Below are 25,377 nucleotides of genomic sequence, written 5' to 3' on the forward strand. Positions count from 1 at the left end.
GGAACTGGGAAGCACATGCAGACCTTAGAGACCGCCCTTGTAGACCTCATATTTTATATCTAAAGCAAAAATGAATTTCGATTTTACAACCATATAAATAGCTTTGAAACCATAAAACATGTTCACTCCACTCCACTACTGACTGCCCTAGTACTGTCATTTTGCTATCTAAAGTGCCCTGTTGAGGCCAATGGTTAGGCTGCTAAGGTCTGCTGTGTGCACTTCCAATTCCCAGAATTGGTAAAACCTATAATGGTCAGTCTCAAATTACAAGAAAGTGAGACCTAATAAATAAAGTACATTGCAAAGTTATGTTACTACACACAATTAAACTTTTTATATCACAATCTCAAAATATTTAACATCCCTTTAAAGGAACACTGAAATTATAATTTAACTTTAATGCATCACTTCAAATTTCTTTAAAAAATTGCAGTACAGAAAATTATGCAAAAAATGCATAATTTCTTTCTGCATAATTTAAATTAAACAGACTGCTGTAAGTCACGTTTTTTTGTCTTTTTTTATTTTTCACAAAAAGGCTGCGGGAACTACAGCCAATCATAGGTCAATATGCCCAAGCATTTCAGGTAAACACTGCCACTGACAATAATGGTCCAGCCTCTAATTGACAACCCAGCTGGGAGCAGGCTAGAGATTGCAAGAACAGAGCCATATGCAAAAAGCAAATTTAGCAACCTGCAAATGCTGCCACTCAGTCAACTGGTTTAGACAATTTGCAACATTTTGAAAACCTAGTTTACAGACTTTGCTTTTTGGCCTTTCTAGGAAGTGTGGGACAAAGTCATTTTTCTTTTACATAGAAGCAAAAAAGTGTTGAATGTCAATCTAAAAAAAATAAGGGTTCATTTGTATTGAGGTGGTAAATTGTGGAAACTGGTGGTAACAAACAATTCTCCATAGACTTTAATGCAGACACATGTTTTTATCAGACAACAATAAGTATAGAGTGGAAAAAGTCTCTATATGAGGTGCGCAAAGTTCATAAAGACGTTCAAGTAGTAGATGTTCCCAGAGTCTTCCAGAGAAGCAGGCAGCACTCTTGTATAGTAATGGTGGATGCCTGTATAATCAAAGAGAGAAAAAGAGGCGCCTCATGGGACAGTATCGTACCAACCAGGAATGACACACAATGAGACGACACGTAATGTGATATACTCACAAGGATAGCGGCATATGAGGATGCCTAGTAGAGCGGGACGGGACTTTAGGTCGCCCGACAGACAAACACTGCAGTGCGTGGAGACGTCAGGTCACGGGGCCCGTTCAGCCAATCAGCGGCCACAGACAATCGTCATCAGACATAAAAGTTGTTCCGGGAGTAGCCAATGTCAAGCTTTTTGTTTCTCTGCATAGATCACTCTGTTTTAATGCTGCACTATTACCACACTGACTCTAGTAACTAATAACAACCTCATGCTTCCTCATTAAAAACAATATATGTGGGCACGATGAACTTGTGTCCTTTTATATACTATACTTTCATATACCACAGACTACTTTCAATAGAGCTAGTTTTTTTTCCATCTTACAAGATACGTAGATGTCATTCTATATAGATAGTGTGTTATACATTTTTATTAACCTCTTAAATAAATAGAGAATAAACACATAAGGATGTTTGATTAGCAGCACCTTTCGCTGAAAATAATTTCTAGGTTTGGTAAAAAAGTTAGAGCTAAATTCACCATCAGGACAAATGGTGGAACCAGGTTTCCTTTGGATTGTTGGAACCCACTGCTTAATCAGTCCTGGCCAGTGCAAGATACAATATGCTGCCCCATTTGATAACTGCACCTTACTGCACTCACAAATTTGCCAAAAATGTGTGTGTGTGTATATATATACACACACCTTGAGAAAAATATTGATTTCCTTATTCAATATGGGTGGTGTGTCAATGGTACTGCTTACTGTGTCAAAGTAAAGTAATAAGATGTATTTCAATGGTTACTAACTTTCTTAGATTTCAGACAAGCTGTCATTTATACGCTTCTCCTTTACTTAATTTTCCTTCCTTCCTTGAAACAATCAATCCTATCTCTCATCAACTCTCTTCCTATTCCCCTTTGTACGTTACTATAAACAGATATAGAAAATTGAGACTTTAGTATACACCCTTTAGCACTCCATGCTATTTATGTACACACAATCTACAACCAAAGTTGTATATGTAAGGTATTCAAGAACAATAGTTGCAAAGTATAAGGAGAAATTTCACATTTATGTTTAGTTTTGTAAATTAAATAGCTTATGTTGTTCTAATATAGCACAGCCCATAAAAATGGTCTGAGCTTGCAGGGAAATCAGATCCCCTTATTTTTCTACTTTTAATACACACACATGCTTCATTGTCTTATCTCTATATGTATACCAACTCACAATACAGAAAACAATTGGAAATTAACATTTTATTACTTATCTCTCCTACATGAGCATAATTTCTTCTGCTCACTATTTTCTTTAGCCAATACTTTTTGTATTGAAATTTTCAATATAGATGCCCCATGGCAGAACATGCTGTGATCTGAGAAACCATCGCAGAAAATGCAGCACGTAGTTTGCTACATTGGAGAAACTGGCCTAAAGCTGCATCTCAGAATGAATCTACACAGACACTCGATCAAAAACCACAAGGAAAATGAATATTGTACCCCTGTTGGTCATCACTTCACCCAGACTGGTCACTCCATCCTTACCCTCAAGATTAAAGTTCTTAAAGGGAATTTCAAAGACTCATGAACAAAAGACGTTTGAGATGAAAATGATCACACATTTCAATACCAGAAATGAAGGACTTAATGTAGACTCTGGCTTTCTCACACACTACCATAACTTTCTATAATCTCTCATCTTATTGTCCTATATTGGTTTATTTTTCCTTTTGTTTTTCCTCTCATCTTGCCTATTTACTCTCCTCTGTTTATTTACTCTTTCTGGCTATTCTCAGCTATTTTCTCCTTCAGACACATACTCTGCTTTTTATGACCCCCCTCTCACCCCCCTCCCTCCCTCCCATTTGTTGTATGTGATGTGTATCTATATCAGAATGATCAGTATTGCTTCAGACCTGAGGAAGGGAGGAAAACTCTCGAAAGCTTGTCTTTTAAATATTATGTTAGTCCAATAAAAAAGGTATCACTGCATACTGCAATACTTTGTTATTTGAGTATATATATAAAACCTTTAAACACAGCACCTCTAGTTAACCCTTTTCATCACAGCCAACATAGCACCTACAGAACTCTCTATCCCCTTATTATATGTAGAACTAGGAGACACAGCTTGAAAAGCTCATTAGTGTCTGCATATGGATCTGGGAGTGTTCAGCTGCTTCACCTCACAAAACAGAAATAATAAATAAAGGCAACACACAGTAGATAACAGGTGGTAGGGGTGTGGGTGAAAAGGGGGCATTCCCCAAGTCAATAAAGAAGCAAAATGCAATACCTACATTTAAAGCATAGTGCATATTTAAGCCTGCTATCCCCTTACATGTGAAAGTAGGGTTGCTATCTCAGCCATGTTTTCCTGGACACTTATGAGTTACACATGCTGCAGGGCATGCAGGGAGGAACATGAATAGTTCTGTCTAGGGTCACTATTTTTGTGCTGTCCAGCAACACAATACATGTTCCTCCCTGCACACCCTGCAGCATGTGTAACTCATAAGTGTCCAGGAAAACATGGCAGAGGTGGCAACCCTATGTGAAAGTGACCCTTACCAGGCTTTACTCCGGATTTTGTGTCTGCTACCTTCTGGATAGGCAGAGAGAAGAGGAGGAGTCAACAAGAGGGAGGAGAGAGATGTTGATTCAAAGCTGGAGGGGAGATGGGAGAGATCTCAGAGACAGCTCTGTGTTAGACAGGTAAAAAGCACTCACGCTGGATGCAGGGACTGAGCTTCAAGAGCCATCTCATGTCACTCCTGTCTGCTAAGACCCGGTAGCACTGTGCTGTCTCACTGTAACTGACAGCTCTCTGCACTAAGCAAGTGAAGTTAGGGGAGGGAAGAAAAGCATCAGCACATTCTTTGAAAAGCCTGGGTCTGAACTGATGCTACAAACACTGGTAAAGCTGCAATGTTGCTAGTAGCCATCTGCTCAGCACAGCGTGTCAGTATTACAGCAGGCAGGAGGACTGACATCATATGGACACTAACACGGCTCAGCTTCTGCATGCAGCGCTAGTTCTGTCCCTCCTTTCTCATAGAGCCTGCGCGATACTTGTTGTAGACTGTAGAGCATAAGAAAGCTCTATGGCTCAGAACCCAAATACTGTTTTCTTAATCCGTGGCCACAGTGCAGATTGTAACTTTGTAACTTAGTATAAATGATCATCATTAACTAAACGATCTGTTTAATTAGTAATGATCATTTAAATTAACTTTGTACAAAAATGATTAGCTTAATTCATCAGACACTGCCCTGGCTGCAGCGGCTCCCGCCTCCCCCGATGCTCATCCGACCTTACCACACTCTCTGTCATTAGTGACTGTCACTCACTCACACACCTCTGTATCAAATCATTTATTTAAATAATTTATAATATAAACTGAATTTCATTCTAAATAACCTGCAGAATTTTTTTTCACTAGATAAGATCTCATCGCAGAAAGTGAAAAAGTTCTGCCACTGGGTATAGGTGGGGATACCACACAAAATCAGCTATTTCAAATGCCAAAATAAAAGGTAACAGAGCTATTTGTTAACAATTTAATACACCCCAGCAGGTAAAATGGATAACTGGGAACAAATTAAAGAGGAGAAAATGTTATAGTACACTGTACCTTTAAAGGGACGCAAAACCTAAAATGGTTCTTAAACGATTCACATAAAGCATGCAATTTTAAACAACTTTCTAATTTACTCCTATTATCAATGTTTTACAATTGTATGTTCTGTTTGGATTTCAAAAACAATTGTTATTGTTTAAAAAGACAATGCCTTTCTTTATTACCCATTCCCCAGCTTTGCACAACCAACATAGTTATTTTAATATCCTTTTTAACATTTAAACCTATAAATTTCTGCCTGTTTCTAAGCCACTACATACAGCATCTTATCACATGCTTTTTTATTAGTTTTTCACAACAATGGAGTGCTAGTTCATGTGAGCCATATAGATAACATTGTGCTTACACCCGTGACTTGTGGCAGACACTGCACTAATTGGCTACAATGCAAGTCAATAGATAATAAATAAAAATTAATGTGTTTAGGGGGCTGTCAGAAAAAGCTTAGATACAAGGTAATCACAGAGGTAAAAAGTGTATTAATATAACTGTGATGGTTATGCAAAACTGGGGAATGGGTAATAAAGGGATTATCTATCTGTTTAAACAATAAAAATATTTGAGTTGACTGTCCCTTTAAAGCCAATTAGAGAAAGACCTGCTACATTAGCCATGGGGGTCTGTAGTAGCCTGTCCCTTTAATTAAAGTAAATGTCAAGTTTGATGAATCAGTGCCTGTTTTTTTAAAACCCTATTAAAAACAGGGGCACTTTCAATCATCATACTTTACATTTCACTTGTTTTCTTAAAATACTTACCTTTTAATCTTGAAAGCCACTCCAGCGATTCCCCCTCCTGCCTCTCGTCACTTCATACGTCAGCAATGACCAGAATACAGCATCCTCCAATCACAGCTTCCCCCCCAGGGGAATCATTGCCTGAGGAAACGCCATGATTGGAGGAAGCCAGATTTCGTCATTTTTTACATATGAAGAGGCTTGCGACAGTCGGGGGAAGCGCTGAAGCGGCTTTCAAGATTAAAAGGTAAGTATTTTAACAAAACAAGTGAAATGTAAAGTTTGATAAATGAAAGTGACCCTGTTTAAATAGGGTTTGATTTGATTCATCAAACTTGACATTCACTTTAAGTTATGTTTAATCCTTTGTTGCAGTAATTACACATTTCATATCTTAATTACCAGTTTCATGTACAGACCACACCTATAAACTAAAATGCTTCAAAAGTAACTGTCTCTGTTTATTGAAACAGAAAACTCCTGCTATGATCATAACATTTAAATTGTGCAGTAGTTTAAAATACAACAACCTTGTTTTTAGCACTGAAAATATATTAATGTGCAGTTACCAATTTACATTTTCAATTTGTTTTACTTCCTTTTGACAATATTAGTAAATCAAATTAACCTAACTCCACATCCCATTGAACCCTCTCCCAACACAAAGGTAAATGGAATCATTTCCTAGTAAAAAAAAATCGTAATAAGCCAAAAAAATAAATGTATGCTTATTTGATAAATGTATTTCTTTCTGGATATGGTGAGTCCACGACGTCATCATTTACTGTTGGGAATATCACTCCTGGCCAGCAGGAGGAGGCAAAGAGCACCACAGCCAAGCTGTTAAGTATCACTCCCCTTCCCACAACCCCCAGTAATTCGACCGAAGGGAAATGGAGAAAAAAAAAAGGAGTAACACAAAGGTGTAGAGGTGCCTGAGGTTTAGTAAAAAATAACTGTCTAAAAATAAAGGGCGGGGTCGTGAACTCACCATATCTGGAAATAAATTTATCAGGTAAGCATACATTTTGGTTTCTTTCCTAAGATATGGTGAGTCCACGGAGTCCTCAATTACTGTTGGGAACCAATACCCAAGCTGGAGGACACAGATGACTAGGGAGGGACAAGACAGGCAGACCTAAACAGAAGGCACCACCACTTGAAGAACCTTTCTCCCAAAAGAAGCCTCAGCCGAGGCAAAGTATCAAATTTGTAAAATTTAGAAAAAGTATGCAGAGAAGACCAAGTTGCAGCCTTGCAAATTTGTTCCACAGAAGCATCATTTTTGAAAGCCCAAGAAGAGGAAACAGCTCTTGTGGAATGAAACGTAATTCTCTCAGGAGGCTCCTGTCCAGCAGTCTCATAAGCCAAACAAATCATACTTCTCAGCCAGAGATAAAGAGAAGCAGTAGCCTTCTGACCTTTACGTTTCACCTCCTCCATGCACCAAGGCAAAGAGAATGACTGGGGGTTGTGGGAAGGGGAGTGATGCTTAACAGCTTGGCTGTAGTGCTCTTTGCTTCCTCCTGCTGGCCAGGAGTGATATTCCCAACAGTAAATGATGATGTTTGTGGACTCACCATATCTTAGGAAAGAAATATACATAAATTATTAACATTCTAGAGTAAGACACATGGTAATGTTATGATACATGGATTGTATAAATCCATTGATACCTTTGTGGTAGCTGAAAAATAAACACACTGTGTAGAAGTCATTATTCATACTAAATGCATAAAATAAAAACATTAGGTTTTAAAAAGGGGAATTTAGTTTCTAATTAAAACGCTCTGAATATCTTATTAATTAAAAAACATGATTAATGTCATCTCTTCAAATAAAAAGCTTTCCCTTGTAATCCTAACACTCCCTTTCCCTATAAGTAATATAGTTTTTCTGTTTGAGAACTTTTTCAGACAGATCATCTGCAATGCTCATAGTTAACACCCAGTCATCACTGTCTCTGCTGATGAAGTGTGCACATACAAATAACGTAATAGTAAGGCATTTTAGTTGTAAACAATATTGTGTGATCCCACATGCTGCTTTCTAACATAAGAATATGCATATAAACCTAAAGGAGGGTTTTATCTGTTTTCCAGAGATCTCTGTCAGCAAAGAGGTTAATGGGGAGTTTACTAAGAAATCATAGCGTTTTTTTGTTTTGGTTATTTTAACATGGAATAAAATAGATTAGATTATGTGAGAGCTAGATTTACACCACTGAAATAGCAAGACCACGCAGAGAACACAGCACAAACTAAATAAAATAAACTACCTCAGCACTGAAGCTCAAACCATAGCTGTAAATCTATAGCCTGGGGAATGTAAACATTACTGGACTCCTATCTCATTCTCGGTTTAACAAAATGGAAATAACTTGAGATAACGTTTAAACATATTTGACTAATCGTTATAAACAAACATTCCTATATCAGGGTGAGATCTACATCTATTTAAAAAAAATCGTATTTGTGTAACGCCACATGCAATTGTCTAACAAATAAAGAAAATCGCTTTCACAGACACATGCAAAATGTCTGCTGTATACCATACGTGCAGGAATATATAAAGTACGTGGTCAAACCTTCTGTCCAGATGTGGTGAAAACTGCTGTAGCCTCTGGGAGTCTGGGCACGGAACAATCGCTCCTACAAATTTAGAGAAGTGAATGAGCAGCAGGACTTGGTGTGGGTGCGGCTCTGAGTCTCAGCCAACGACCTGAAGGAAATTACACACCCAGACTGTTACGCACTGTACTATTGGCTGCTCAGTAGTCAGTATATTTCAACTAATATTAGCTCCTTCAGCAGCAGAAGTGTGGGAAAATGGAGATGATGAGAAGTATAAACGCTAATACATTTATATAATATTTATGTTTTCTTGGTGTGTGTGTATATAGATACATACTGCATTTTTGTCATAGTTTTAAGTGACTGATTTTTTTTTATTTTTTTACAAATGTTTTTTAAAAATGTATACTTTCTTTACTGTATGAAATAAAGTACCAGAGCTCCCAACTGTGTATTGTTCCACTATGATATGAATGCCCACAAACCACCACACCCATACCTTGCCCATTGGCAGGATGATTCCACCCCAGACCCTGCGACATGCAATACTTGACTCTGCCCCAGACCACAGATTCCTGCCAAAATCTCCCAGTCCTGGTAATGGTGTATGGAATTTTTGGAAGCGATGAAATGGGCGTCTACCCAATATACAAGTAAAGGCGCACTTAGTGCCAGGCATGTAAAATATATTTTTTCTTTTGTAATATGATAGAAGCTCATTGTGAAAATACGTTGTGTTTCAGATGCATTGCTGTGTATGTCAAATGCAGGTTTATTATGCCCTTAAAGGCACATTCTAAAGCAAAAAATGCTTGTCAATAATAGTGTGAAATACAGAAAACCCAAATGTACTCTTTCTTGATTCAGCAGCCTGGGTAGCGCTTGCTGATTGGTAGCTACATTTAGCCACCAATAAACAAGCACTACCCAGGGTGCTGAACCAAAAATGGTCTGTCTCCTAAGCTTACATTTCTGCTTTTCAAATAAAGATACCAAGTGAACAAAGAAAATTTGATAATAAGAGTAAATTATAAAGTTTCTTAAAATTGAATGCTCTGTCTGAATCGTGAAAGAAAAAAATGTAGGTTCCATAGCTCTTTAATTAATAAACGTTGCCAGCCCTAGCTATTTCTTCGCCATCTCTGTATTAGTATGTAGTATGGCGGTGCTGCCCGTTTGTGGGAGATGTTTTCAGCTTGACCTTTGATTCTCCGGTCTCTGCCAGTGGCCCAACACTACTTTAATATCATCTATCCCTTTGTCTCCCATAATTTTTACCTTGCATATTAGATCCATGTTTTTAGTGCTGCAGAATCTGTTGGCACTCTAAAAATAACTGAAATAATAATAAAGTTTTGGATTTAGCACAATCTATTTGTCTGACTGTACTGCACTATATTTGGCCTTCGCCTTCTGAGTTTGTTTCAAGCGCTGTTGGACCTCTGGCAGAAAGACCGGAGGTTCAAAGATCAAATTGAGAGCATCTCCCTCGAAAGAACATGGCCACCATACTACATACACTCTTATTCATCAGAGAATGGCATTTTTGCATTACTGACAATATCATACCATGTGTTTAACCTTCCCAAAGGTATTAAGCACATAAGTAAAGTTTTGTCTGTGAGCCACTAGAATTAAAGGGCATGAGCAGTACACAGCCAGTTACTGGCAGCTATGTGCAACTTCAGCTCATGATTGGCTCACCTTCTGTGTTCTATTCGAGAACTGCAGAGATTACATTTCCCAAACAGGACCTATGTGTCTAACTTTTTTGTGATGCTAAAGCCCAAACCAAGTGATTATCAGTAATGCATTTTCTAATGATTTGGAGCATTGTTTCTAAACCTCGGTCTTCAATTACCCCCAACAGGCCAGGTTTTCATTATAGCTGAACTAGTGCACAGGTAAAATAATCAGCTGGTGGGTAGCAGGTTAGTAACAATGGTTACTAATCAGCTGCTTACTTCCCCCTTGCACTGGTTCAGCTATAATGAAAACCTGGCCCGTTGGGGGTACTTGAGGACCACGGTTGAGAAACACTGATTTAGAGAATATCATATTGTTTTGCATTAGAATATCCCTTTAATATTATGGCCATAGTAATCCAGGTGCTCGGGTTACGATATGTCCAGATGTACTCCATGGCATGACATGAAACAGCTCTTTTAATACAAAAAATATGTAAAAGTCAACATAAAAAACAGATTGTTTAAAAACAGCCAAATACTTAGTTGTCTTCTTGCAAAATGAGCACTTAGAAACTCCAGTATAGCCACTGCCTTTAGTGATATGAGTAAGCTATCATTTGTTTTAAACTTAAGTTCTACTGCAACATGATTTTTGCAGCAAAGTGCCTCCACAAAGCATGGAAAAGAAACTCAATGGAACTAGTACACATGTCTCCAATTAAAAGAAAATGCTCCATCGTTTGCTTTCCTGTACAGACCAAAGGTCCCTTGTGGGGTTGCAACAGGTACTAATGGAACATGCACAAATAAAGTTAAAAATAAATAAATAAAAGGTAATTTCCTTTTAAAATGATAAATAATACACATTGCAATTATTTCTATTACATATACCCCGCTGTTTAGTGTTTTTTTTTAATTAGAACAACAAAACAGACTCTTATATATCACTTTAAACTGTTTTATTCTTATTTTTAATGAAATATTTTCAACGTACTGCAAAATAAGCCATCTTTATTAGGGAGTAGAGCAAATAATATAACATGATTAACCCCTTAATGACCAAGGAAGTAAGCCACACGTCCTCAAAAAAATACAGTTAATGACCGAGGACGTGTGGCGTACGTCCTTGGTCTGGAAAGCAGCTGGAAGCGATCCTGCTCGCTTCCAGCTGCTTTCCGGTTATTGCAGTGATTATTGCAGGCGGCTGACGGGCGCATGCACGGGGTGGGAGCGGGAGGGAACCGCTACACTGCAGAAAAAAAAGTTTAAAAAAAAAACAAATATTAAAAAACAAAAAATGATCATCTAAGGGTTCCTGAAGGGGTGGGGGGTTGGTCTTGGGGGGGGGGGGAGCTACACTACAGAAAAGGGCAATAAAAAAAACAAAAAACATACTTTTTGTTACTAAACTGGGTACTGGCAGACAGCTGCCAGTACCCAAGATGGCGCCCATTAAGGCAGAGGGGGAGGGTTAGAAAGCTGTTTGGTGGGGGATCAGTGAGGTTGGGGGCTAAGGGGGGATCCTACACAGCAGCATATGTAAATATGCCACACACAAAAAAAGCCCAAATATAGCTTTTATTTTAGTACTGGCAGAGTTTCTGCCAGTACTTAAGATGGCGGGGATAATTGTGGGGTGGGGGAGGGAAGAGAGCTGTTTGGGAGGGGTTAGGGGGTCTGATGTTTTAGGTGGGAGGCTGAGCTCTACACTAAAGCTAAAATTAACCCTGCAAGCTCCCTACAAGCTACATAATTAACCCCATCACTGCTAGCCATAATACACGTGTGATGCGCAGCGGCATTTGGCGGCCTTCTTATTACCACAAAGCAACGCCAAAGCAATATATGTCTGCTATTTCTGAATAAAGGGAATCCCAGAGAAGCATTTACAACCATTTGTGCCATAATTGCACAAGCTGTTTGTAAATGATTTCAGTGAGAAACCTAAAATTGTGAAAAATTTAACGTTTTTTTAATTTGATCGCATTTGGCGGTGAAATGGTGGCATGAAATATACCAAAATTGGCCTAGATCAATACTTTGGGTTGTCTACTACACTACACTAAAGCTAAAATTACCCCTAAAAGCTCCCTACATGCTCCCTAATTAACCCCTTCACTGCTGGGCATAATATATGTGTAGTGCGCAGTGGCATTTAGCAGCCTTCTAATTACCAAAAAGCAACGCCAAAGCCATATATGTCTGCTATTTCTGAACAAAGGGGATCCCAGAGAATAATTTACAATAATTTAAGCCATAATTGCACAAGCTGTTTGTAAATAATTTCAGTGAGAAACCAAAAGTTTGTGAAAAAATTAGTGAAAAAGTGAACAATTTTTTGTATTTAATCGCATTTGGCGGTGAAATAGTGGCATGAAATATACCAAAATGGGCCTAGATCAATACTTTGGGATGTCTACTAAAAAAAAAATATATACATGTCAATGGATATTCAGAGATTCCTGAAAGATATTAGTGTTCTAATGTAACTAGCGCTAATTTTGAAAAATAATGGTTTGGAAATAGCAAAGTGCTATTTGTATTTATGGCCCTATAACTTACAAAAAAAGCAAAGAAGATGTAAACATTGGGTATTTCTAAACTCAGGACAAAATTTAGAAACTATTTAGCATGGGTGTTTTTTGGTGGTTGTAGATGTGTAACAGATTTTGGGGGTCAAAGTTAGAAAAAGTGTGTTTTTTTCCATTTTTTCCTCATATTTTATAATTTTTTTTATAGTAAATGATAAGATATGATGAAAATAATGGTATTTTTAGAAAGTCCATTTAATGGCGAGAAAAACGGTATATAATATGTGTGGGTACAGTAAATGAGTAAGAGGAAAATTACAGCTAAACACAAACACAGCAGAAATGTAAAAATAGCCTTGGTCCCAAACGGACAAAAAATGGAAAAGTGCTGTGGTCATTAAGGGGTTAAAAGGATTTCAAAACCCAAACATTTTCTTTTGTGATCCAAACAGAGCATATTATTTTAAAAAAAGTTTACTATTTATGTCTATTATCAAATTTGCTTAGTTCTCATGATATTCAAAAAATGTTGTAATGTACTTTCATATAGTCAATTACATTGTATATTCCACACTCTATATGCATAGATACACAGGTAAGCCTATGTCCACTAGGGTTGCCAGGTATCCGGTATTAGACCGGACAGTCCGGTATTTTAGTTTATTGCCCGGTAAAATCAGTTGAGAAAAACCGGACAATTTAAATGTCAGTTTTTTTAGCCCTTAACTTTAAAAATGGTTTTACTGCAGCCTGTGCCTGTGTTCCATGCACCCCTTCTGGCTGCAACGCTAAAGCATAACCCACTTACTGTCAGTCTGTCACTGACAAGTACCAGCCTTGGTCCCACTACTTAATTGGCTGAATTGATTTGCCGTTTTTAATTGGAGCGCATGCGCAGCTTACTCTGATGAATCACTGTCTGACATCAGTTTGAGAAGATCTGCGCGCCTTGCACCGGCACTGCTCACATGCTGCTGTTTAAACACTTGCAGGCTCAAGCTGCAGAACAATCTCACTGAGTTTAGGCAGTCAGCGTGAGATTTTGAGAGATGAGTTCTTCACTTTGTCAGTGGGCATCCTGTACAGTCTTGAATTGGGTAAGTTATGAAAAGATTATCTCCTTGCTAGGGTTTTTTACGTGGTTAGTTTGCTGTGTATGGGTTCCGGTGAATTGTTGCATCTAGGGCTTAGGAGTGTGTTACTGGGTTGTGCTTTATTTATTTTGGCACACAGCACAGGGCCTCAACATTCATTGAAAGCGGTTATTGTTAGAAAAATGAATTCATGGCTACACAGAGTTACGCTATTTTTATTTAACTGAGTTTTGTCTTTAGTTTTTATGTAATCAAGCACTGTCTTGGACTATAAGCTCCTACTTGCCAGATCAATATATAATATAATTTAAAAAGTAGTGAGTGACCCTAGGTATGTTTATGTGTTACATGCCACTGCACAGAACACCTTCACACCTATCACAAAATTACTACCCACAAAAACAAATTTGATATACTGTGTTTGCTTGCTTGGTATAAAATCAATAAAATCCTGGAGTGCTGCAGTCTATATGTATATGTGTGTGTGTATATATATATATATATATATATATATATATATATATATATATATATATATATATATCAGTTATTTGCAGATCACCAAGAGATTCTGTATATGTGTATATATATATATATATATATATATATATATATATATATATATAAAGAAATGAAAGAACTTGCACTCACTGGACTTTTTAGTGTTAAATTTTACTTATCAAATATTTGATAAGTAAAATTTAACACTAAAAGGTCCAGTGAGTGCAAGTTCTTTCATTTCTTCATATAGTGTTTCACTAGCACCATGGCAGTTGCATTAAAGTGAGAGTGCACATCTTTGCTACGTGTATATATATATATATATATATATATATATATATCAAATTGTTTTTGTGGGTTGTAATTTTGTGTGTGTATGTATATGTGTGTATGTATATGTGTGTGTGTGTATATATATATATATATATATATATATATATATGTATGTATATATATATATATATATATATATATATATATACACACACACACCTTGTCACACACACACCTTTTTTATACTCTCTATATATGAGTGTGTGTGTATGTATGTATCTATTCATCAGTATCCCCCCCCCCCCCGTTATCTGCTAGCTGTCCAGTATTTTTTTTGAAGGGCAGCTGGCAACCCTAATGTCCACACTTTTGTCATTTTTATTATTCCCTTTTTTCTTTCTTTCCTTTCTCCTTTTTTTGAATATCTTATATTCCCCCTGTATACATAATGTCACATCTTTATACATATTTATTCCATGTTGATATATAACTCTATGTCAATATATGTTTCTACATAAAACAATATATTTCCCCTGTCTATTCTCCTACACTGGACACTGTCTGCCTGTCTCCTACGACACCTCCTCCTCTCCCTGCACTCAGACCTCTGTAACACTTTCTGTTCTTTTTGCCATCCTGTGTTTTAACATAAAATCTGTAAATGCCAATGAATTGGTCAGTATTGCTTCAGACTTGAGAAAGAAAGGTACTCTTCCGAAAGCTTGTCATCTTATAAATGTATAGTTAGTCCAATAAAAAAGTATCATTTCTCAATGCAATACTCTTGTTATTTTGATATGTGTATGTATATATATATATATATATATATATATATATATATATATATACACAGTATATATGTTCTTTTGTACATGTGTTAATGTTTTCTACTGTATATTTACTGTACACTTTTCACATACCAATGTTCTTCACTTTCAGGAAAATGCTCTTTTTTATTGTGAATACATATTTCTATATACTGTATATATCTATATTTACCTATACCTGTATATCTATTCCTAAAGATATATAGGTATAGATATTTATTTTACATGAACAGTATAAGATATATTTAGAAATATACACTCACCGGCCACTTTATTAGATACACCTTGCTAGTACCGGTTTGGACCCCCTTTTGCCTTCAGAATAGCCTTAATTCTTTGTGGCATAGATTCAAAAAGGTGTTGGAAACATTCCACAGAGATTTTGGTCCATATTGACATGATAGCATCACGTAGTTGCTGCAGATTTGTCGCTGCACAGCCATGATGTGAATCTTCCATTCCACCACATCCCAAAGGTGCTCTATTGGATTGAGATCTGGTGACTGTGGAGGCCATTGGAGTACAGTGAATTCATTGTCATGTTCAAGAAATCAGTTTGAGATAATTTGAGCTTTGTGACATGGTGCATTATCTTGCTGGAAGTAGCCATTAGAAGATGGGTACACTGTAGTCATAAAGGGATGGACATGGTCAGCAACAAAACTCAAGTAGTCCGTGGCATTTAAACAATGCTCAATTGGTACTAAGGGGCCCAAAGTGTATCTAGAAAATTTCCAACACACCATTACACCACCACCACCAGCCTGAACCTTTGATACAAGGCAGGATGGATCCATTCTTTCATGTTGTTTACGCCAAATTCTGACCCTACCATCTGAATGTCACAGCTGAAATCGAGACTCATCAGACCAGGCAACGTTTTTCCAATCTTCTATTGTCCAGGTTTATTGAGCCTGTGCAAATTGTTGCCTCAGTTTCCTGTTCTTAGCTGAAAGGAGTGACACCCAGTGTGGTCTTCCGCTGCTGTAGCCCATCTGCTTCAAGGTTCAACGTGTTGTGTGTTCAGAGATGGTATTCTGCATACATTGGTTGTAACGGGTGGTTATTTAAATTACTGTGGCCTTTCTATCATCTCGAACCAGTCTGCCCATTCTCCTCTGTCCCCTGACATCAACAAGGCATTTTCGTCCACACAACTGCCGCTCACTGGATATTTTCTCTTTTTCAGGCCATTCTCTATAAACCCTAGAGATGGTTGTGCCTGAAAATCCCAGTAGATCAGCAGTTTTTGAAATACTCAGACCAGCCATCTGGCACCAACAACCATGCCACATTCAAAGTCACTTAAATCCCCTTTCTTCTCCATTCTGATGCTTGGTTTGAACTTCAGCAAGTCGTCTTCACCACGTCTCGAAGCCTAAATGCATTAAGTTGCTACCATGTGATTGGCTGATTAGCAATTTCTGTTACCAAGCAATTGGACAGGTGTACCTAATAAAGTGGCATGTAAGTGTATATTTAATAATACAAATTACAATATTTTCGCTGTGAGGAACAAAGGAATGTAAAATATGCGTTTTGTGCATTGTGTTTCGCGATTTAACGTAGGTCGGGTTGTCGCACATGAAAACTTCTCATAGATTTTCTGTACTTATCACTGCAGTATTTACATTTTCAGTATAGTGGAGGTTTCAGCAGACAAAAAACAAATTGTTAACAATTTTACAGTAATTATTATCATTATTATTCAGTGAAATCTTTAAAATGCTCACTGTAATTACTAATGTGCCTGATCATGCTGCGTGCCAGATCATGGTGTAATTTATCTTTGCATTTAGATAAAGAAGTACACTGGAATCTTGGTTGCTTGAGCTGTGTGAAAGACTATAGGAAGCTCAAATACACGCATGATATCTGAACAACTGTCAAATTCCACATTTTTGTATTTTTTTTTTAATTTTACATAAAGATACAAACATTTTGTATGGTTTTCGCAAACAAAAAATACAAATGTTTACATGTTTTTCACATACAGCACCACATTTTCTATTGGTGCACAATACGTGTGAATGAAAGATTGTGGGAATTGTATTACCTTTCTGTTTAAATAATCATGAAAACATATATGGATGCATATTGTGACAAAATATGCATGATCTCACGTGATGTATATTTTGTTATATTGCCGTTTAATTACAGGGTGTAAGTTGGTGTTATTTTATCTCAAAAGAAAAGCACAAAGAATGAAATAAATTAATTAAAATGACATGAAACTCGGAATTAAACTTTCATAATTCAGATATAGCATATCATATTAAAATACTTTAAATCATAATTTCAAAAAAACCTAAGTAGGCTGAAGTGCAGCAATGCACTACTGGGAGCTAGCTGATTAATTGGTTGCTACACACATATGCCTCTTGTCCTTGGCTCAGCTAAATCCCAGTAGCATATTGCTACACAACATATTGCTGACCCTAAGATGCAGCCTGTGGGCTATGGTTTGAACAACCCTGCTTTGGACAGAGAGAGTCATTTTTTGAAGTCCCAAAGGGAAGGAAACGTAAGTCATTTTCATTTAAACATTTGTAAAACAATATTACAGCAGTAGTTTGAATTGAAATCTTAACAACTTTTCCTTCGCATTTTTTTTCAGGCAAGAAAATATTTCAACATATGTAAATGCTGCTCTGTTATATGCATGTTAGAAAATAGTTGAATATAATGTCCCCACATTTAAACAGGGTTCTCATCTCCTGTGTTTTAACACAGGCTAATAAAAGATAAATTTGGCTTCTGCTTAAAGGGACACTGAACCCATTTTTTTTATTTTGTGATTCAGATAGAGCATGCAATTTTAAGTAACTTTCTAATTTACTCCTATTATCAATTTTTCTACGTTCTCTTGCTAGCTTTATTTGAAAAAGAAGGCATCTATGCTTTTTTTATGGTTCAGCACTCTGGACAGCACATTTTTATTGGTGGATGAATTTATCCACCAATTAGCAAGGACAACCCAGGTTGGTCACCAAAAATGGGCCGGCATCTAAACTTACATTCTTGCATTTCAAATAAAGATACCAAAAGAATGAAGAAAATTTGATAATAGGAGTAAATTAGAAAATTGCTTAAAATTGCATGCTCTATCTGAATCAAGAAAGAAAAAAATTGGGTTCAGTGTCCCTTTAAAGAGACTGTAAAGTTAGACATTTGTGATTCAGATAGAGAATACAATTTGAAACAACATTCCAATTTACTTCTATTATTTAATTTGCTTCATTCTTTAGATATCCTTTATTGAAGAAATAGTGATACACATGGGTGAGCCAAACACACAAGGCATCTATGAGCAGCGACCAATCAGCAGCTACTGAGCCTGTCTAGATATGCTTTTCAGCAAAGGATATCAAAAGAATGAAGCAAATTAGATAATAGAAGTAAAAAAGAAAGTTGTTTAAAATTGCATGTTGTTTCTAAACCGCAAAATAAAAAATGTAGGTTTCATGTCCCTTTAACAATGTAAAACTGGCATGTGAGTTTCTACTTTTTTTTCTTTCATTAATCAAACAATCTGTTTCAAAGATATGTATAGATAATTATGCTGCAATCTAATGCTTTTTTGTTCCTTATTTTGTTGTTGTTTTTGTTGTTTTAATATGTAGGAAATAAATACCACCCATTTCAGAGACAATGCTTATGAATACATAAAGTTGCATTGAGTTTTATTCACAGAACTTTATAATTCAGTACTTATTTCCAGCTATATGCTAACTATGCCTAAAATACGTTTATAAAAAAAATATGCAACAGTTTATTATGTTCTAATCTAGAAGAAGATGGAAATATGTCTTTTAGTAGGTATAGTGATATTTTTGGGTTTCCAAATAAAGTATTGTTTGTTAGGTTGTTGTTTTCTTTTGGTGGGAGGGAGTGTAAACAGTCTTTTCTCAGTTGGTTTTCCACAGACTTACATGGAAGCAAAAACATAATTTATGTAAGAACTTACCTGATAAATTAATTTATTTCATATTGCCAAGAGCCCATGAGCTAGTGACATATGGTATATACAATCCTACCAGGAGGGGCAAAGTTTCCCAAACCTCAAAATGCCTATAAATTCACCTCCCACCACACCCACAACTCAGTTTAACGAATAGCCAAGAAGTGAGGTGATAAACATAAGGAGTAAAAAAGCATACAAAAAGGGGAACTGGAAATATAATTGTACAAAAAATTATAACCACCATAAAAAGAGTGGGCCTCATGGACTCTTGCCAATATGAAAGAGATTCATTTTATCAGGTAAGTTCTTACATAAATTATGTTTTCTTTCATTTAATTGGCAAGAGTCCATGAGCTAGTGAGGATGGGATAGAAATACCCAAGATGTGCAAGTTCACAGAAGAGTCACTAGAGAGGGAGGGATAGAATAACAACAGCTATTTCTGCTGAGAAAATTAAATCCAAACAAAAAAATAAGTCTTTCTTAAAAATTTCAAGAAAAAACTTAAATCATAAGCAGAAGAATCAAACTGAGACAGCTGCCTAAAGAACTTTTCTACCTAAGACTGCTTCTGAAGAAGCAAATACATCAAAATGGTAAAATGTAGTAAATGTATGCAAAGAAGATTGCTGCTTTGCAAATCTGATCAACTGAAGCTTTATTCTTAAAAGCCCAAGAAGTGGCAACTGATCTAGTAGAATGAACTGTAATTCTCTGAGGCGAAAACTGTCCCGCCTCCAAATAAGCCTTGTGAATCAAAAGCTTTAACCAAGATGCCAAAGAAATGGCAGAGGCTTTCTGACCTTTCCTGGAACCAGAGAAAACAACAGATAGACTAGAAGTCTTTCTGAAATCCTTAGTAGTTTCAATATAGTATTTCAAAGCTCTTACAACATCTAAAGAATGTAAAGATCTTTCAAGAACATTCTTAGGATTAGGACACAAAGAAGGAACAACAATTTCCCTACTAATGTTGTTAGAATTCACAACCTTAGGAAGAAATTTAAACGAAGTCCGCAAAACAACTTTATCCTGATGGAAAATCAGAAAAGGAAACTCGCAAGAGAGAGCAGACAATTTAGAAACTCTTCTAGCAGAAGAGATAGCCAAAAGGAACAACACTTTCCAAGAAAGTAGTTTAATAAGCCTGCAAAGCCTTCAAAACCAAACTAAGACTCCAAGGAGGAGAGATTGATTTAATAACAGGCTTGATACGAACCAAAGTCTGAACAAAACAGTGAATATCAGGAAGTTTAGCAATCTTTCTATGAAATAAAACAGAAAGAGCAGAGATTTGTCCCTTCAAAGTACTTGCAGACAAACCTTTATCCAAACCATCCTGAAGAAACTGTAAAATTCTAGGAATTCTAAAAAAATGCCAAGAGATTTTATGAAAAGAACACCATGAAATATAGGCTTTCCAAACCTGATAATAAATCTTCTTTGAAACAGACTTACGAGCCTGTAGCATAGTTTTAATCACTGAGTCAGAGAAACCTCTATGACTAAACACTAAGCGTTCAATTTCCATACCTTCAAATTTAGCAATTTGAGATCCTGATGGAAAAACGGCCCTTGAGACAGAAGGTCTGGCCTTAAAGGAAGTGGCCAAGGTTGGCAACTGGACATCCGGACAAGATCCGCATACCAAAACCTGAGAGGCCATGCTGGTGCTATCAGAAACACATGCGATTGTTCCATTATGATCTTGGAGATCACCCTTGGAAGAAGAACTAGAGGCGGAAGGTTGGTAAAACCAAGGAACTGCTAACGCATCCCCCATCTCTGCCTGAGGATCCCTGGACCTGGAAAGGTACCTGGGAAGCTTTTTGTTTAGATGGGAAGCCATCAGATCTATTTTGGGAAGACCCCACATCTGAACAATCTGACAAAATACATCTGGATGGAGAGACCACTCCCCTGGATGTAAAGACTGATGGCTGAGATAATCCGCTTCCCAATTGTCTACACGTGGGATATGTATCGCAGAAATTAGACATGAGTTGGATTCCGCCCAAGAAAGTATCTGAGATACTTCTTTCATCGCTAAAGGACTGTGAGTCCTACCCTAATGATTGACATATGCCACAGTTGTGATCTTGTCTGTCTGAAAATGAATGAATGATTCTCTCTTTAATAGAGACCAAACCTGAAGAGCCCTGAAAATAGCACAGAGTTCTAAAATATTGATTGGTAACCTCGCCTCTTGAGGATTCCAAACTCCTTGTGCTGTCAGAGACCCCCAGACAGCTCCTCAACCTGTGAGACTTGCATCTGTTGAAATCACAGTCCAGGAATGACGAACAAAAGACGCCACTTGAATAATCCGATGATGGTCTAACCACCAAGTCAGAGAGAGTTCAGTGTTGGGATTTAAGAATATCAATTGTGATATCTGAGTATAATCCCTGCACCATTGATTCAGCATGCAAAGCTGCAGAGGTCTCATATGAAAATGAGCAAAGGGGATCTCGTCCGATGCTGCAGTCATGAGACCTAAAACTTCCATGCACACAGCCACTGAAGGGAATCATCGAGACTGAAGGTTTAGACAGGTTGAAACCAACTTCAAACGTCTCTTGTCTGTTAAAGACAGGGTCATGGATACTGACTCTATCTGGAAACCTAAAAAGGTAACCCTTGTCTGAGGAATCAAGAAACTCTTTGGCAAATTGATCCTCCAACCATGTCTTTGAAGAAACAACACAAATTTGTATGAGATTCTGCTAAAAGAAAATATTGAGCCAGTACCAAGATATCGACCAAATAAGGAAACACAGCAATACCCTGCTCTCTGATTACAGATAGAAGGGCACAGAGAACCTTCGAAAATATAATTGGAGCTGTCGCTAGGCCAAATGGAAGATCAACAAATTTGTAATGCTTGTCTAGAAAAGAGAATCTCAGAAACAGATAGTGGTCTGGATGAATCGGAATGTGAAGATATGCATCCTGTAAGTCTATTAAGGACATATAATGACCTTGCTGAACAAAAGGCAGAATAGTCCTTATAGTCACCATCTTGAAAGTTGGGACCCTTACAAATTGATTCAAAAACTTCAGATCCAGAACTGGTCTGAATGAATTTTCCTTCTTCGGGACAATAAATAGATTTGAATAAAAACCCAGGCCCTGTTCCAGAAGTGAAACTGGTACAATTACCCCTGAAAGTTCCAGATCTGAAACACACTTCAGAAAGGCCTGAGCTTTCCCAGGATTTGTTGGAATATGAGAGAGAAAAAATCTCCTCACAGAAGGTCTTATTCTGAAACCTATTCGATACCCCTGAGAGACAATATTCTGAATCCAATGATTCTGAATGGAACCTGCCCAAACGTCTTGAAATAATTTCAATCTGCCCCCACCAGTAGAACTGGATTTAGGACCGCACCTTCATGCAGTCTTGGGGGCTGGCTTTGGTTTCTTATAAGGCTTGGATTTATTCCAACTCAAAGATGGCTTCCAATTAGAGCCTGAGTCCTTAGGGGAAGGAGTGGTTTTCTGTTCTCTATTCTAATGAAAGGAACAAAACCGATTAGAAGCTTTTTATCTTGGGGCAAAAAACTCCCTTCCCCCCAGTAATAGTGGAAATAATAGAATCCAACTGGGAACCAAACAAATTATTACCCTGGAATGATAGAGATTGTAACCTAGATTTAGATACCATGTCAGCAAATCCATGATTTGAGCCATAAAGCTCTACTAGCTAAAATAGCTAAAGACATAGATTTAACATCAATCTTGATGATATCAAAAATAGCATCACAGATAAAATGATTAGCATGTTGAAGCAAACGAACAATGCTATGTAAATCAGAATCTTTTTCCCGTTGTGCTAAGCTATCCAACCAAAATGTTGATGCAGCCGCAACATCAGCCATAGAAATGGCAGGTCTGAGAATATAGCCTGAATGTAAATAAGCTTTTCTTAGATAAGATTTAATTTTCCTATCTAAAGGATCCTTAAAAGAGGTACTATATTCCATAGGAATAGTAGTACGCTTAGCAAGAGTAGAAATAGCCCCATCAACCTTAGGGACTTTTTCTCAAAACTCTAATTTAGCCACTAGCAAAGGATACAACTTTTTAAACCTTGAAGAAGGAACAAAAAAATTACCAGGCTTAGACCATTCCTTAGCAATCACAGGCTCGATCCCATATGCGGCGTCGCCCGCAAAAGCCGTCAACGCCGGATTTTTTCCGCGGGTTTGGTATCCTAGATACAGAGCTGCATATAAATGCGGCACGTATATTTCACCCGTCGCCCGCAATTTTTACTCACATAAGCTAACATGGGATCGCGTCGTAAATCGGTAACCAATATTCAGTGCAAGGACTTAAGTGGCGAAAATGGAGAAATCTTACTCCATTTTCACCTCGCCATAAAAGGCAGCTGTAGCAAGCCTTGTGCTGAGTATGGGAGCACCGTAACTCCTGAAAAATACCTGCAAAAATAAACTAACACCTAACACATGCGCAATATCTATCTACCTATCAACCGCAATCCCCCACTGCAATAACTAATAAAGTGTATTAACCGCTATATCCGCCATCAAACCAACATCGGAACTAATAAAAAGTATTAACCCCTAAACCGACAACCCCCCACAATGCAATAAGCCTAATTAAACTATTAACCCCCATATCCACCATCAAACTCACACCACTAGTAATAAATAAATTATTAACCCCTAAATCCGCCAACCCCAACAACGCAAACTACCTATTAAAACTATTAACCCCTAATCCATCATTAACCCACAACGCAATAAACCTATTAAAGTATTAACCCCTAAACCGCCAAAGCCCACAACACAATAAACCTAACCCCTAACCTAACACCCCCTAAACTAACAACCCCTAAATGAACCAAAATGACCTAATTTACAAAATACTAAAGTTACTATTAAATTAAAAAAACCTAACACTACTTTAAAAATACAAATAAACTAAGTATAAATTAAAGGGACAGTCTAATCAAAATTCTGGTGTAGACTGTCCCTTTAAGCTACAATTACAGAAAATAAAAAAATCTAAGATTACATAAAATAAAAAAGAACATTACCAAATTTTAAAAAATTATACCTAATCCCTATGAAAATAAAAAAGCCCCCCCAAAATAAAAACACCCCCTACTCTAATAAATTACCAGTAGCCCTTAAAAGGGCTTTTTGCAGGGCAAAGCCCCCCTAACAGTAAAAGAACCTAACACTTAATACCCTAAACTACCCTAAACTACCCATTGCCCTGAAAAGGGCATTTGTTGGGTATTGCCCTTAAAGGGACAGTATACACTAATTTTCATATAACTGCATGTAATAGACACTACTATAAAGAATAAGATGCACAGATACTGATATAAAAATCCAGTATAAAATGGTTTAAAAACGTACTTAGAAGCTTTCAGTTTAGCTCTGTTGAAAAGGCAGTTGGAAAGCCCACTGCAAGTGGGAAATAAGACACTCCCCCTCCCCCTTCTTTTGCATATGAAAAGACCCTTTACACAAACAGGAGCAAGCTGGAGAAGGTAGCTGACGGTATTCAAATAAAACTTTGGAGCTTGGTTAGGAGTCTGAAAATCCGAGCAATGTTATTTAAAAATAAGCAAAATTATACATTTTTAAAAAAACTAACTTTATGGGCTTTAGATCTTTTACTGCCCACCCGATTTAAATAAAAAGAAAAAACAAAAAAAGCTTAAAAAACCCTAAGTTTAACCCCAGGTTGATACTCACCATTCCTGAAGTTCCGGCGGAGAAGGTCCTGTTCCAAGTGGTGAAGTCTTCTTCCAAGCGGCGACCTCTTATTTCTTCTTCCTGGATCATCCTTTGCAGAGCGGAGCTGAAGACTGACGACCGCGGAGTGAAGACCGGCGACCCTGGAGCCATGGAGCGTGGAGAATCCTCTTCGTACGATCTTCGCCGCACACTGGATAGAGAATTCAAGGTACGTGATTAAAAATGATGTCCCTTGAATTCCTATTGGCTGATTTGATTCTTCAAATTCAAATCAGCTAATAGGATGAAAGCTACTGATTTGAATAGTCAATAGAATTTTTGCAGCTCACATCCTATTGGCTGATTTGAACAGCCAATAGGATTTGAGTAGCTTTCATCCTATTGGCTGATTTGAATTTGAAGAATCAAATCATCCAATAGGAATTCAAGGGACGCCATTTTTAATCGCGTACCTTGAATTCTCTATCCAGTGTGCGGCGAAGATCGTAAGAAGAGGATTCTCCACGCTCCATGTCTCTGCAGTCGCCGGTCTTCAGTTCAAGGGTAGCCGGTCTTCAGCTCCGCGGTCTTCATTTTTCAGCTCTGCTCCGCGAAGGATGTTCCAGGAAGAAGAAAGAAGAGGTCACCGCTTGGAA

The 25,377-nt window shown here is 37.3% G+C and overlaps 1 protein-coding gene across 2 annotated transcripts in view; it reads right to left on the bottom strand.

Annotated features, from left to right (window-relative positions):
• The window catches only part of MYADM (myeloid associated differentiation marker), a 106,150-nt gene extending 97,904 nt beyond the window's left edge, over positions 1-8,246 (bottom strand). Inside the window, exon 1 of one of the 2 annotated variants that reach the window (XM_053690664.1) lies at positions 8,141-8,246. The gene's annotated coding sequence lies outside the window, so the exon portion shown is untranslated. The other variant, XM_053690665.1, reaches the window with a different exon arrangement.
• Between the last annotated feature and the right edge of the window lie 17,131 nt (positions 8,247-25,377).

This window comes from Bombina bombina, chromosome 8, assembly GCF_027579735.1.
Source record: "Bombina bombina isolate aBomBom1 chromosome 8, aBomBom1.pri, whole genome shotgun sequence".
Lineage (NCBI taxonomy): Eukaryota > Metazoa > Chordata > Amphibia > Anura > Bombinatoridae > Bombina > Bombina bombina.